This window comes from Salvelinus alpinus, chromosome 4, assembly GCF_045679555.1.
Source record: "Salvelinus alpinus chromosome 4, SLU_Salpinus.1, whole genome shotgun sequence".
Taxonomy (NCBI): Eukaryota; Metazoa; Chordata; class Actinopteri; order Salmoniformes; family Salmonidae; genus Salvelinus; species Salvelinus alpinus.
In genome coordinates this window covers 43,001,303-43,016,433 of record NC_092089.1, presented here as the reverse complement: position 1 = coordinate 43,016,433, position 15,131 = coordinate 43,001,303, and the positions used below count along the sequence as shown (strand labels likewise).

Here is a 15,131-nt window from a genome sequence, read left to right as displayed (position 1 = left end):
GTTCCAAAGAGTTGCAAATCTGGCTTTGAGAAACACCCCTCGTGGTGCTTCACCAAAGGTGTTAGCTGAATTCTTATCCTTCTAGGCTGAGTCAACAGTTTAACAGGGTCAACTCCCTCACTGTACACACAGTAAGGTCAAACTCCATTTCATTTTACAAGGAAAAAGGAAAGATTTTATGACACAAAAAAAAGCGGTACATGAAAGGCAGGTAACATTTATGAGCTTGTAGAGGAAACAGATCTATCTACTTTTCAAGGAGGTCCTATAAACAAAGACAACTTTAAAGGCCTGAGTTCGGCTGCTGTACCTTTACACTGAGGGGTGATGCATGTGACCATGCTGGGGTCATCCTGTCCCTCTCCTCCCCTTCCACAGGCCATGCAAGAGACAGAGGACACCCCCAGAATTTCAGCCAGGTAGGACCCACCTGGGAGGCTAGATTAAAGAACACATCATTAGCTGTAATAACATTAGTGATGTGTCAAAGTTATCTGTACACACATCCACTATAAATATGTGTAATGTGTTACAGTCCTGTACATTCTGGATTTGCATGGGCAAAAAAAATGCACTAGTTAAAAGACTAACATGGTGAAAAGATGCGAAATGGCTTCAAGAATGGGAGATTTAGGTGAAATTGACGTTCATTTGACTAGGTTCTGAGTGTCTGGAGGAATCTGGGTCCCTCTCCTTCTGCCCTATTCCTGGCTACAGACCTCAGCAGGGCTTTACCTAGAGACTGGATCCTCCTGTGGAGGAGCTGCACCCGCTCCTGCCCCACAGAGGAACGAGAAACACCATTACCTGCTCTATGTTATGTTTAAAGTGTCTGGATCTGGAAAAGGCGCTGGACAAATAGAATGCATCTGCAGCCTGGCCCAGTAGATAATCTATATAATTTCCTGATCATGCTTTGTCAATCTCAGAGAAGAAATTAGATTGCCACCAGGGAAAGACAATAAATACCTATCGGCAGACAATAGACATATACAGGTAATTGCCAAAATAAAGGAAACACGTGAGTAAATTAGGGATACAAAGTATATTGAAAGCAGATGCTTCCACACAGGTGTGGCGGATGAATCAGAATTAGTTGGGTAACATAGATAATTAAGATGTTTTATTTGCATAATATGCTTATGTGAGATACTTGTCATTAGAATGTATCCTTTTGGACTATAGTGTTGGCAGTTGCACTTTTCCCTCAGCTGGGGCTCAGTCACCTGAGGCCCAGAGAGGTCAGGCTTGTCTTTCACATGTCCCTGGTGCTATGCAGAATATCAGAAAGGGAAGAGGACAGAATGGAACATTGTCTTCATATGTGAATGTGTCTTTACCTATTCTTAAACCATGTGAAGGGATGGCGTGATTAATGGAGAACCAATTACTTGTCTCCACAATGTCTGTGCGCCAGTCACTCCCTCCTTTTCCCATTGGGGGGAGGTGTATGGCAGTGTCTGGAAACATTGTATGTCCTCTCTGATCTTACACTTATCCTGGGACAGTGTATGACCTAGAGGCTCACTCCCCTCAGTGAGCTTGTCCGGGAGTGGAGTCAAGAGGGGGTTTACTTGAGATGGGAGTATCTAGAGTTGACAATTGATATATGCCATTGGATGAGCTAATGGTTCTGTTCTATGCCGTACCAGGGAGAGACGGTTCCCTTTTGGAGTAAGGGGGCCAGACACTGGTCTTTACAATGAAAACTGTTGACACAGCAGTAACTGTCTGCTATGGTTTATAGATATCTTTCTCAAGTAAAAGTCTTTCTTTGTGAACTGTTCCTAAGATCTGTGATTCATCATGTAAGTTGAGAGGGGTGTATCTTGGCTATAAAAGATCTTTGTACTTTTCTGTTGGTACTTAACGGTTCATTAGAAATAGTGAATTGTTGAAAGTCAAATGCTATTGCAAAGCTTATTATTATTAAAGATGTAGTTTAAGTATAACTCTGACTGGTGTGTAGTTTGTAACTCATTTGGTAAAGCAGAAATATGCCACTACAGTGGTTCCTGAGTTAATTAAGCAATTAACATCCCATCATGCTTAGGGTCATGTATAAAAATGCCCAGTTGCCCATTATTTTGGCTACCATGGCTAGAAGCGTTCTCAGTGACTATGAAAGAGGGGTCTCAAAGCAGGGGGTTTAAAGGGTGTGTGTGTGTGTCTCAGTCACCAGATCTCAATTCTCAACCCAATTGAACACTTATGGGAGATTCTGTAGTGGCGCATGTTTACGGCGCCCCCCCTCCCCGTTTACATTGTGACGTACTTCATTACACCGTACGTCATCTTCACGGAGTCTTGCCCCACTACTGAATGGACAAGTGTAGTGTTTGTAATGCAAGATGGAGGAGAGCTTGTTTCTCGTCAGAGATTGCATTTATTTAGTGAGATTACCAAATGTGACCTTTTCATTCAAGACAGGGTAAATATATTGTTACAGGTGATAATAAAACATGTTTTGTTTAGTTACTTTTTCCTCAACTTGTTTCTATAACTTTATAGCAAGTCAAGCTAGCTGGCACTGCAGAGCAGGTAGCTAAAAGCTAGGCTAGGTTGAAGATACCATTGTAGCTAGCGACCTCCGCCTAATAATTATCATCAAAAACAAACGTTATTATCATCACAATAAACTTAAAACGGGAGGCAACAGTCGTATAATATAATTATTTAACATTGCTATTAAAATAGTATTCACTTATAGGAAGTTGCTAGCTATCCCATAAAGCCATTACCGAAAACCACATATCTCTGTGGTCTGGCAACTTCCTGTTCTTCGACAGACTCTGGCTGGACTGAAGATGACGCAAAGTTTGAAAAATGTCAAAGTTTGCAGCGTCCGTCCTGCAACGGAGCCTTAAACTGCAAGGGGGCATTGCGTTTGCACTCCGTTATGGACGTCCCCATTGAAATGCATGACATCCGGCGCAACGCAACGTGGTGCTTATGGGTGATGTGAACGAGGCTTGAGACAGCGTTTCCCACCACCATTTTAACAGAAACCCAAATTATGGAATTTCTCGTGGAAGAACGGTGTCGCATCCCTCCATTAGAGTTCCAGACAGTTGTAGAATCTATGCCAAGGTGCATTGAAGCTGTTCTGGTGGCTTGTGGTGGCCCAACGCCCTATTAGAACACTTTTAGTTTGTGTTTCCTTTATTTTGGCAGTTACCTGTACATAGAGTTATGTGTGCACGTAGATTAAGTTACGGTACACAGACCCGGTGCTGATGCTCAACATTCTGTACATGGTTTGAATTCCATCTGATCCAACAGTCTAGTATAAAATGTAGTGACACTAAACCTGAAACTGCTGGCAACGTGTATGAACACTGCCATTAGAATGATGCAACACCTTCCCTGTCACACCAGTTTGTAAAAGATAATAGCTGAGTGTGATGCTAACCATGCCACTACTAGTATACAAACAATGACAAAGACCGCCACTACATAAGACCAGAATCGGCAACAAAATGGATATAGTTTTTTTATCTGGTTAAATAGTTTGTCTACCTTTGACATGACAAGAAGAGAACGTGATCAAACTGTATTAACTTTTTAAGCATAACATTTCTGTCTGTTCTTTTGTCCTGGAATCAAGATACGCACATCTGTATTGTTGTGCAGTGCTGACCTGCCTGTTCCCCTGAAGTCTTGGCATTGTTTCAATTCTATGCATGGTTCACATTCCTCTTTCTCCTAGACTCCCAGACCAGCAGACTACTGCAGAACAAGTTCTATTGTGCCTGCCCAAAACCACAACCTGAAGTGGCTATTGTGAACAAATCTATCTGTGGATCTTTTTATTTCAGTGTAGTTTTTATGTAACTGACAACCCGTAACTCGTCAGTGTTTGCAGATCTAAACGAAATGGATAGGTGTAAGCGACAGCTAAGTCCACTGGGAATGTATCCAGCTATTACTACACCTACCTGGTTCCCTCAGATCAGCAAAACACAGAGGTGGTAAGGGCTAGAGGGGTTTGGGACTGGACAGATAAGGAGAGAGTTGTGACTGGGTCATAACGTACCCGTTCTCGTTTCGGGTAGTACCTGGCACACACGAGCCTCCTTAAGCACTTGACGTAGCTTCCAGCGAACACAATGAACAAGGAGAGTCCATAGAGGAATCCTGTGTTGAGAGAGAGGAAGCAAAGCAAACAGCTTATTTTGGCCACTGGGTGTCAGTGTTAAACAGCAAAAAATACAGAGACCCTGTAGAATTTACTCCATAACCCTAGGCCAAGGCATAGATACAGATAACTGCCAAAATAAAGGAAACACCAACATAAAGCATCTTAATAGGGAGTTGGATCACCACGAGCCAGAACAGCTTCAATGCACCCAGGCATTGACTGTTGTGTCTGGAACTCTATCAGAGGGATGAGACACCATTCTTCTATGACAAATTCCATCATTTAGTGTTTTGTTGATGATAGAAAACACGGTCTCAGGCACCGCTCCAGAATCTCCCATAGGTGTTCAATTGGGTTGAGATCTGGTGACTGAGAAGTCCATGGCATATGGTTAACATTGTTTTCATGATCATCAAAACATTCAGTGACCACCTGTGGATAGGAGCATTGTCATCCTATGGGAGCATAGCCATGGTAGCAAAAATAATGGCCCAAATAATTTTATACATCACCCTAAGCATGATGGGATGTTAATTGCTTAATTAACTCAGGAGCCACACCTGTGTGGAAGCATCTGCTTTCAATATACTTTGTATCCCCCATTTACTCAAGTGTTTCCATTATTTTGGCAGTTACCTGCATGTTAATCTTAGGGGCAAGTTCTACCAGATATTTTAATGTTAAAAGTCCACAAAAAAATACATTTACTGAACAAAAATATAAACACAAAATGTAAAATGTTTGTGCCATGTTTAATGAGCTGAAACAAAAGATCTAAGACATTTTCCAAACACACAAAAAGCTTATTTCTCTCACATTTTATGCACAAATGTGTTAACATCCCAGCTAGTGTCCATTTCTCCTCTGCCAAGATAATCCATCCACCTGACAGGTGTGGCATATCAAGAAGCTGATTAAACAGCATGATCATTACACAGGTGCATCTTGTGCTGGGCACAATAACAGGCCACTAAAATGCCCAGTTTTGTCACACAACACAATGCCACAGATGTCTCAAGTTTTGAGGGAGCATACAATTGAAATGCTGACTGCAGGAATGTCCCCCAGAGCTGTTGCCAGAGAATTTAATGTTAATTTCTCTATCATAAGCCGCCTCCAACGTCATTTTAGAGAATTTGGCAGTACATCCAACCGGCCTCACAACCGCAGACCACATGTAACCACGCCAGTCCAAAACTTACACATCCGGCTTCTTCACCTGCAGAATTTTCTGAGATCAGTCACCTGGACAGCTGATGAAACTGAGGAGTATTTCTGCCTGTAATAAAGCCCCTTTGTGGGGAAAAACTTATTTTGATTGGCTGGGCCTGGATCCCCAATGGGTGGGCCTGGCTCCCAAATAGGTGGGCCTATGCCCTCCCAGACCCATCCATGGCTGCACCCCTGCCCAGTCATGTGAAATCCATAGATTAGGGCCTAATGAATTTATTTCAATTGACTGATTTCCTTATATGAACTGTAACTCAGTAAAATGGTTGTGGACTATATTGCCACCTCTTCAATCTAAGCCTACAGGAAAGTGTGTGTACTCAGACCTGGAGGGAAGCAAAAGTCATTCTGCTACCTAAGAATAACAAAGCACCCTTTACTAATTCAAACAGCCAACCAATCCTGCTACCGACCCTTAGTAAACTTTTGGGGAAAAATTGTGTTTGACTAGATACAATGCTATTTCACAGTAAACAAATTAACAGCTGACTTTCAGCACGCTTATAGGGAAGGGCACTCAACATGTATGGCACTGACACAAATGGCTGATGATTGGCTGAAAGAAATTGATAATAAGAAGATTGTGGGAGCTGTTTTGTTAGACTTCAGTGCAGCTATTGACATTATCGATCATAGGTTTTTTCAGCAGCAGACTATGTTTTATGGGTTTACATCCTCTGCCATATTGTAGATCGAGTGTTACCTGTCTAGCAGAACGCAGAGGGTGTTATTTAATGGATGTCTCTAACTTAAACCAAGTAGATTTATGCATACCTCAAGGTAGCTGTCTTGGCCCTTTACTTTTTTCTATTTTTACTAATATCCTACCACTAGCCTTAGTAAAACCAGTGCGTATATGTACGCTGATGACTCAACATTATACACGTCAACTACCACAGCAAGTGAAATCACTGCAAAACATAAAGATCTGAAGTCAGTTTTAGAATTGGTGGCTAGTAATAAGCTAGTCCTAAATATATCAAAACCTAAATGCATTGTACTTGGTACAAATCATTCGCCAAACCAGCGGTTTCCAAACGAGGGTTCGCGACCCCCTGCGGGGGCCTGATATGAAAATGGAGTTGCGGGAGAATTTCCAAAATCCCCCCAAAATCTAAATATATACCTTTATATATAAATTATTAAACCAGAGAGCGCTCTTAGATCATGGGAAAAGGCCGCACTTGACCGTTGCACTTGAATCATTCCCACGGTGAATGGCTAGGCCCACTACGCTATGAAACGATACACTATTGCAGAGACTTTGATATTACCGGCTGGAATTGATATGGTGAAAACAACGTGTTGGGAGGCAGAGGCACAGAAACTCACGTCAATACCTTTGTCAGATAACACTGTTAAACAAATAATTTATGCTATTGCTCACAAACAAGAGGAAACTCTGACTGAATTGTGCCAAATGTGTTAAATTAACTAGTTATATCCATGGTATAAAAGGGATAATCAACTTGTGGCTCTATGCATTCTCTGGAAAATAATGTAACTCCATGGACGGTCAGTTCCACTCCACTAAGGCTTGGTGGAACACACCTTTCACGTCATTCATTATTTTCCATAGAGTGCATAGCCCCTCATTTCAGTATTGTAAATGTTCTATTCTACATTTGTAATACGTGTAATAATGTATTGTATTATTGTATTTATAATGTAGGCTGTTGTTTTGTTTTCATGTAATTGTTTTATTCCTGTTTGGACCCCAGGTAGAGTAGCTGCTGCCTTGTCCTTGGGGATCCTAGTAAATACTAAATACTACTAGTCTAAGTGTTACCTACGTATGAGCATGTATCCTGAGTGGTCTGGCTCTGAAGGCTTCATCAGACACTTCTTGCTGAGAACAGTGATGCTGCCCTTCTGCAGAATGGCAAAGGCAGCTACTATGTCCTTGAAGATGTCCGAGGCATTGCCTGTGCCATTTACTTCCACTACCAATACGATGGGTGCTAGAGAGCACAATGTCTTGGATGATGTTGTTTGTTCCAAATATGGTTTGATATACAATTTCATTAGAATAATCTGTACTATAGTATTTAATTGGAAACTGATGTCCAGTTTAATTCCTTTATTGGACTGAATAGAATGGAGTAAACTGATAGACTTCAGGTTCCAGGCAAGGTTATTCATCACACGGAACAACCACTTTCTCTCATAAAATAAACTGTTATGTCCAAAATAACAGCCCAAACAAAATGTGTACAAACAAAATAGCTGTACAAACATGTTTTGAGACTCGGTTTGTTAGCAGTGTTTCTGGTTTCATTCAGGTAAATATACTTTTTGGAAGCAATAACGAATGCAGATATTATACCTCTCATCTATTCCTGTTTTTAACCATGCACCTGTGAGTACACTGATGGGTGGGGTGGCTAGTAAGATTTAAATGTATTTATTACAGTAAATAACCTTGAACTGAATTGACCTGGACATCATCCATTTCCCTGTAGCCGGACTGTCTCACCTCTGTCCACGATGTCCCCCTGGGCTTGGTGGTGCACTGGACCACCAGGTCCAGTGCCACCACCAGGCATCCCATGGCTATGTGCCTGAGAATGGACACTGCGCTGAGGGCAGCCGTCCACCGCTCCCTGGTCGTCAGGTACACTGAGACTAGAGGACAGAGATGGGTGTGTGGGAGGGGAGGTTAGGTTAGATGGGTGTTTTCACTGCCATGACATCAATGTTACACTGACTTTCTCGTTTCACCTTTCTAGATGTTTTTGTTGTTGTTGTTCTCTGTCATTTTTTTTATTTCTCTATATCCTTTCGCTCCCTACCTTTTCTATCAACACCCACACTGCTTCCCCCCTACAATCCATTTATCTTTTCTTCTCCTCTTTCCTGTGCATTCTTCCTGCTCCACTCACATGGTCTGATGTAGGTGCGGGCCTCTCTCTGGCTGAGCGGTTAGACAGGGGGTTTTCCCTCTCTAGCCAATCTCTCCTTGAGCTCCTCAAACTGCTCTGTGATGTAAGTGTTGTCAGTCATTCTGGTGCAGGTACTTGTGTTTGTACAGGACAGCCCTTTAAAAACACACACACACACACAGTATAGAGCAGGGTTTCCCAAAATCAGGGGAAACCCTGCTATAGAGTATACCGCTCCTTGTCAAACCTTGTTTCCATGACCCATGTGAATGAATATAGACTCACCGTAGGTACATTAGCAGCAGAAGGAAGAGACCTATGTAGGCTATTAGCCCCATCACTTCCTGGAAACGTCCCAGCTACACCGACACTTCCTCCATCATATCCTGTGACACCTGTTGCAGCTACTGACTGGTGTTCACATTCATGTCAAAGTGCATAGAGGCCGATATGTTGAACTCAAACTCCATCTTCTCGAAAGCTGCTATGGTTGCTGGAAGAGAGCAAAGAGGCACTTCAAGAATATGCCACTGTGCATTTGTGACTGTTTAGAATGGTCATCAAAAAGGAGTTACAGTAGAGTTATGCAATTGAAAAATGTTCTACCTTGGAATAGAGAAGTAGTAGAAACTATTATAAGGGCAAGGTTTTTGTACCTCTGCACTTTACTTATGGGCAGCAATCTTTGTCTTCATGTGGCCAACAATGTAAGGAGGGATGATGCAAAACAGCTGACCAACTGACATGAGAGGAATGTATTGATAATTACTGTCCTCATACCTACAAATGACATAACCTCTAGCTAATTTACGTGACAAATGCATCTCTGCATCACAGGCTGTATTCATTGTCTCATAAAACCATTGTGAACGGTCATTAAAAGTAAACCCAAGTGTCATGTCAGGTTTATAAGACAGCATTATATAGGATTTATGACTCATAGTTTAGCAAGTGAAATGCCACCATTCACTTTATGCTGAGAGCAGCATTCTAGATCTCCCAAAGGCCAGGAAGTGTGTTTCATCTTTTCTTTCTCTTCTTTCTCTTCCTCCTGTCTCTGGCCCTCGGGTCATGTTTGGATTAAAAAGTCACCAGTGCCCGGCTGGCTCCTGGCTGGCCCGAGAGCAGCGGTGGATATGAAACAATAATTCATTTGAAAAGAAAACAGGGGAGGCAGATGGATGGAAGGGGGAGGTAGAGGGATGGAGGGTGACTCACGGCCACGCTCCTCCTGGGAAATGTGAGAGGAAACCTGAGGGCGGTGTGGGGCTGGAGGGTTTTAACTAGGCCTTGGATCCTAAGTTACCCTGCCCTCCTAGGCTAAAGAATAACACAGAGCACCGCAGAGCTACCAGAGAGCTAGAGAGGAGGGCTGTGCTGTACCTCCACACTGATTGTCAACCTCACAACAATAGGTGATATATTTTTCCATGAGCTAACATATGTCAGCAATTTTTCACCAAAATCGGAAAAAACAGGCTTGGGTGCAAAAAAAGGGAACATTTTAACTGAGTTTCAAAAGATTTTAAACTACTGACCACCCAGCTAGCACATAATGTTCTGAGAACCATATGTTGTTTAGAGCTTGGTGAGAGCGTGGTTGACCTATGGTTATTTTGCATGCAACCTTCCCATAACATTTCCTATAGGTTTCTTCATGGTTCTATTTAAAGTAATGTTCTCAAATTGTTCAGAGAACGTTAAGAAACAATGTTCTTCGGTGGTCATTTCAGTATAATGTTTTCTACAGCTTTCCTCATGATTCTAATTAAAGTAATGTCCTCAGAACGTTAAGAGAACATTAAGAAGCTATGTTCTTCTGTGGGAATTCCAATACTTCAGCAGAAGGTTTTCTACAGGTTTCCTAATGGTTGTAGTTAAAGTCACGTTCTCCGAATGTTCAGAGAACATTAAGAAACAACGTTCTTCTATGTGAATTCAAGAACTTCAGCATAATGTTTTCTGCAGGTTTCCTCATGGTTCTATTTAAAGGAATTTTCTCAGAATGTTCAGAGAATGTTAGGAAATTAAGTTCTACTATGGGAATTCCAGTACTTCAGCATAACATTTTTGCAGGTTTCCTCGTGGTTCTATTTAAAGTAATGTTCTCAGAACGTTAAGAAAAGTTTCCATAAAAACATTAACGTTTAAAGAACATAAACTTTCCATTCTCAGCATCAACAAAGCTATCTCTATCCTCTGTCTTGTTAAGTGTTTTCAGGTGTGTTGGCCACACCTGATCTTAATGAGTGCTTGTTTCCTTTGAAATAGAATCTGTTTGAATTGACAAAAATTAAAAAACTAGCTAGCTAGCTCCATCCTCATGGAGCAGTGGACTAATTCCATGGATAGAGAGCAGAATATCATAGGTTTGAATCTCACTGACACCATGCCACAATAAAAAACAAATGTGTTTGCATGATTAATGCCTAAGCAAATTCATTTCCATGTGTCCTATCTATGCTTGGAGTTCAAAACAGTAAACCTAAGCTAGCAGTGTTATTAAGTCTTATTGAAACATGTTCTCAGAATGTTATTTAATTACCTTAAAATAACCTAGAATTTCCATTTGTTAATAAAACCTCCCAGGAAAACTCAGGAAACCATAGGAAAACTTCCTCAGAACCTCCCTGCAACCTGAAAATGTACGTTCCCAGAACAGGTGAAATTTTCACTTCTGGTCTCAGAACTTTTTCAAAAGCCTTAATTAACGGTAAGGAAACTTATGGCTTCATTCCCACAACCAATGGGAAACCAAAAACGTACATTCCCAAAACTGCTAAGGAACCAAATGTGCTAGCTGAGAATGACTTAAAAACAGAGAACAAACGTCTCAGATAAAATATGTAATGGTTAGGAGGCAAGGCCCTAACAAAGTTGTCCTTCATAATGGCTCTATAAGAGAAACATTGAGCGAAGACTGCGACAATGACAATACAGATATGACAACCTAATTATAACACTACCATAGATTTTCTTATTTTTAAACAACAGACACCTTCCACAGTGATTGATGTCCTTTTCACATTTCCTTTGCTCTATTGATACAGCTGTATATGTGCTAAAGCCTTTCAGGTTCCTACTCTTGCGATTTTAACCTGCTTCTCTGTGGACAATAATTTATTAATCTGACACTATGACAAACAGCTACCCTTCCTCTACTACTGACAGCTGATGGAAGTAAGGGTGAGTGAGGATAGTGATTCTACTGTATGATGGAACAACATGTCAACCAACCTCGAGCTAGACCACAGAGGGGGCGGAACCCATCCACAATGTGACAAAGGAAGTTGAACGCAGACAGGAGCTCCATGCAGTCATCACGGGCATCATAAAACAGCTTGTTACATTTCTTACAGGGGGTGCCCAGTTTGTCATTACACATCTCGCCAATGCCGACCAGGAAGTGTAACACGTTTCTCAGGGAACGAGCTGTAACAGGGGGCAGAGGGCACAGAAATCAATGGAAGGCTTCATTTGGAGAGTTAAATTGTTAGATACAGTAACTGTACTAACAGTGTCTTCAAATAATGACAGCGCTAGAATAAGCATGGCCCACAGACGTACCTGCTGGGTCTGGTTCATGGCAAGTTCGGCCCCACACCACGCTGTCCGCTGCACGGTCAAAGTTTTCCAGGGTGTTGGTCCAGGGCCCCATGACCAACACCCTGGAAAACTTTGATGGAGAAGATAAGAAACAGGAGGAAGTTCTTGCCCTTCACTGTGAGGAAATTCAAAAAAAGGTGCATTAGTGGTACCCAGAACAAGTTGGTCTACTGAGTATTGCATTGTAGGTCATTCCTTCCACTCAGGGGCGTTTCTCCGATTTTTTTCCTGGGGTGGCCAAGAACCAATCATGATGGCTCGCCATGGGAAATCAGCAAACTGGATCACAAATAGCTTTGAAAATTCGCTTAACTGCGACGCATTGCATCTGCCCTAATTTATTCAAATAAATGAATTTGAAATTATCCATATGAATCCATATTCAAATTATTGAGGATCTACACTGATCTACACTCAAAAAACGACCTCTCAGAAGTAATGGAAAACTTTAACCCCTGAATGAACGTCTGGTTGGGTTCTTTGGCTAAGCAAAAACAACTCCAGCCATTATCACCTTGGCTGCTTTAGCTTTATTCACCCATCGATAAGGGACATACCATTCTAGAACAATCACATGCCATAGTCTACAGCAATTAGCTAGCACTAATTAACACATTAGCTCAGCACCAAGATTAAAAACTTGAGTTTATTTTCCTGTCAAGTCAAACAGCAGTTACCTACTCATCTTCCACCTCTGCACTGCTTTTGTCAACTCAGGGGCGGACTGTGACCTGAAATCGGTCCTGGCATTTCTAACACTAGCCCATTTCCCTCCCCCCTCGAGGCCCCCACAACGGCCCATTTTCTTCCCCTTGAGGCTCTCATTATAAGCCAGATCATGATAATTTTGCACAAAAAAAGTTAGACAGGCCCACTAGAAAGAATATGGACCAGCCCTTCTGGCATCTCCAAACTGACTGTCCTAAAGAGATTGAGCCAGTGGGTGAGCTACTTGTAAACGTGGAGGCGTCGCCACTTGCTCATAACTCCTATAGGAAAGATAGCATACGTAGTGTTTTATTTTTAGTAAATGTTTCTTTTCAAAGCAGGGAAAAATGTTAACAGGTTGGAGGTGCCTGTGGGGTATTCTGGCGTACTACAACAAAACAAAGGTTCATTCCCAGTGTGGTAATACTGATGATTTGTCGTCACAGATGGTATGTTTACATAGCAGGCTAAGATAACTAACATGGCAGGTTAGGTGAATTAATGTAATGCATTAGGAGAATGAGGTTAAGGTTAGGAAAAGGATTAGGGTTAGGCTTAGCTACAATGCTAGTTGTCAACAATTGTTGTCCCCGACCCTACCACTAGATTGAGCTGTAGGCCTTCTCCATCTAGCCACAATGGAAGAAATGTAAACAAACAATCTGTGGAAGACAAATCCTCAGTATCATAATACCATGGTAACCATGTGATTTTGGAACTGAGCTTATTGGTCCGTTTGAATTAATTGTTTGTGTGCTCTAATTGATTGCAGGTAGGCTATGACATGGACGCACCTCCACCTGTTTTGTACAAAATGGTGGTCTTTCCCTTCTACTGCAAGTGCCTTCACCAGCCTGGGAAACAATATATCCAGTTTGCATCAATCCCGTTTGTCTCTCTCTGTTTGAAAGGCTACGTTTAGACAGGCAGCCCAATTCTGATATTTTTTCACACTAATTGGTATTTTGACAAATCACATTAGATATTTTCCAGAGCTAATGTGATTAGTAAAAAGACAAAATAGTGGGTTTAAAAAGATCAGAATTGGACTATCTGTCTAAATGTTGCCAAAGTGTTGATTTGACTGTGTAACTGGGTGCATTTCAACTCACAGCACATATACCATTTTTTTGTGGTATGGTTAAAACAATCTTCACATGTAGGCTACTCACTTGAACACAGCATTGGCATCATGAGCACAACATTCGCTCGCACGCGGATGGAGAGGCCGTGCCAAATGCTGAGAGGAAAGCTATGGCGATCGTGGTATACACGCAATACCACAGTCCTTGGTTCTGTACGAACAGTGTAGTCATTCCGTACACAGGGGCGAGGAATAGGCCAAACAAAAACCCACCCAAACTCTGCACGAGCCCACTGAGACGAGGATCACGGAAAGGTTTGGTCTTGCTTCGTGGGCGACGCCTTGGGAATCTTGTCAAAAAGGTTAGATATTTAGGCTAAACTCACCCACCAATGACAACATTATGTAGTAAGCCTATGCATCTCAATAATGTCAATGTATTTCCTTACCGCTTGAGGACCCCCCTCAAACGCTCCATCGCAGCTTGGTCACTTTGCACGGACCTTTGCCGAAGACCATGTATGCTATGCTGTCCCCATAGACATAAGATCAGTTTTCTTATTTCTAATTCTGTCACTAGGAAATTGTTATTGTTGCAGGCCTCCACAGAACTAAGTTGCATTGAGGTCACCAAGATGGAGTTATTCTTCTTTCTTCTGGAATTATTCCCTTTTCCTGCTTATAAACGAGTGGATTCAAAATTATTTAATGGCAGTGACGATGGTTAAATTGAGTGAACTCAGAAGACTCAAAAAAAGCACCACATTCCAGTTAGTAGATTCCAGAAAATGACTTGGTGTTTGTGCCACTGAGGATCAATTTGATAGACATAGACAACTTCAATGTACTATACTTACCGTGTGTGTGTGTTTTGTCACAGCCTTGGAGAGGTTCAGTAGTTGGTTCTGACAGATTTTGCCCAAAGGTTCCTCTTTAGTCAGTCACAGGAGTTCCCAGTTGCTCATTTCTTCCTGGGAGCATTATATGGTATAATAATAATTATTATTATTATAATTTGGCCAACTCATTGTGAATTCTTCCCTCCAGGTTTATTTCTGAGTCTCTTCCACAATGTCACAATGCCCACTGTAAACAGGCTCTTAGCAGGATATGCTTTTGTTGGTGAGTAGATTGTGGTACTGCAATTGAACACTGTTTGGAGTCAATCAGTAAAGTAAACAAATTGGAAACATATTAGTCATGCTCTGTGTGTATTTTTCAGCTGTATGTATTCTGGGTGGGGCATTTTCCTCCTACTGTCGCTGCTCGGTCCTCTGATCTTTCCCAGCATGCTCAGCTACCGTGGCAGTACGTACCTCATGCTGTTTGTCCTCTACGGCCTGTATAGGGGTAACTGAAAATAGCTCTGGAAAAAATTTATTGCCTTGATACTTGCCAAATAGTTTGCTTGCAGTATGGCATCGCTGTGGTGCAAACCGGCAATCCTCTGATCACCCTGTTCTCTCATCCTGTCAGGCCC

The 15,131-nt window shown here is 41.9% G+C and overlaps 1 pseudogene; it reads right to left on the bottom strand.

The window, feature by feature from the left end:
- Positions 1-655: 655 nt before the first annotated feature.
- Positions 656-14,129, bottom strand: LOC139572588 (DC-STAMP domain-containing protein 2-like; annotated as a pseudogene).
- Between the last annotated feature and the right edge of the window lie 1,002 nt (positions 14,130-15,131).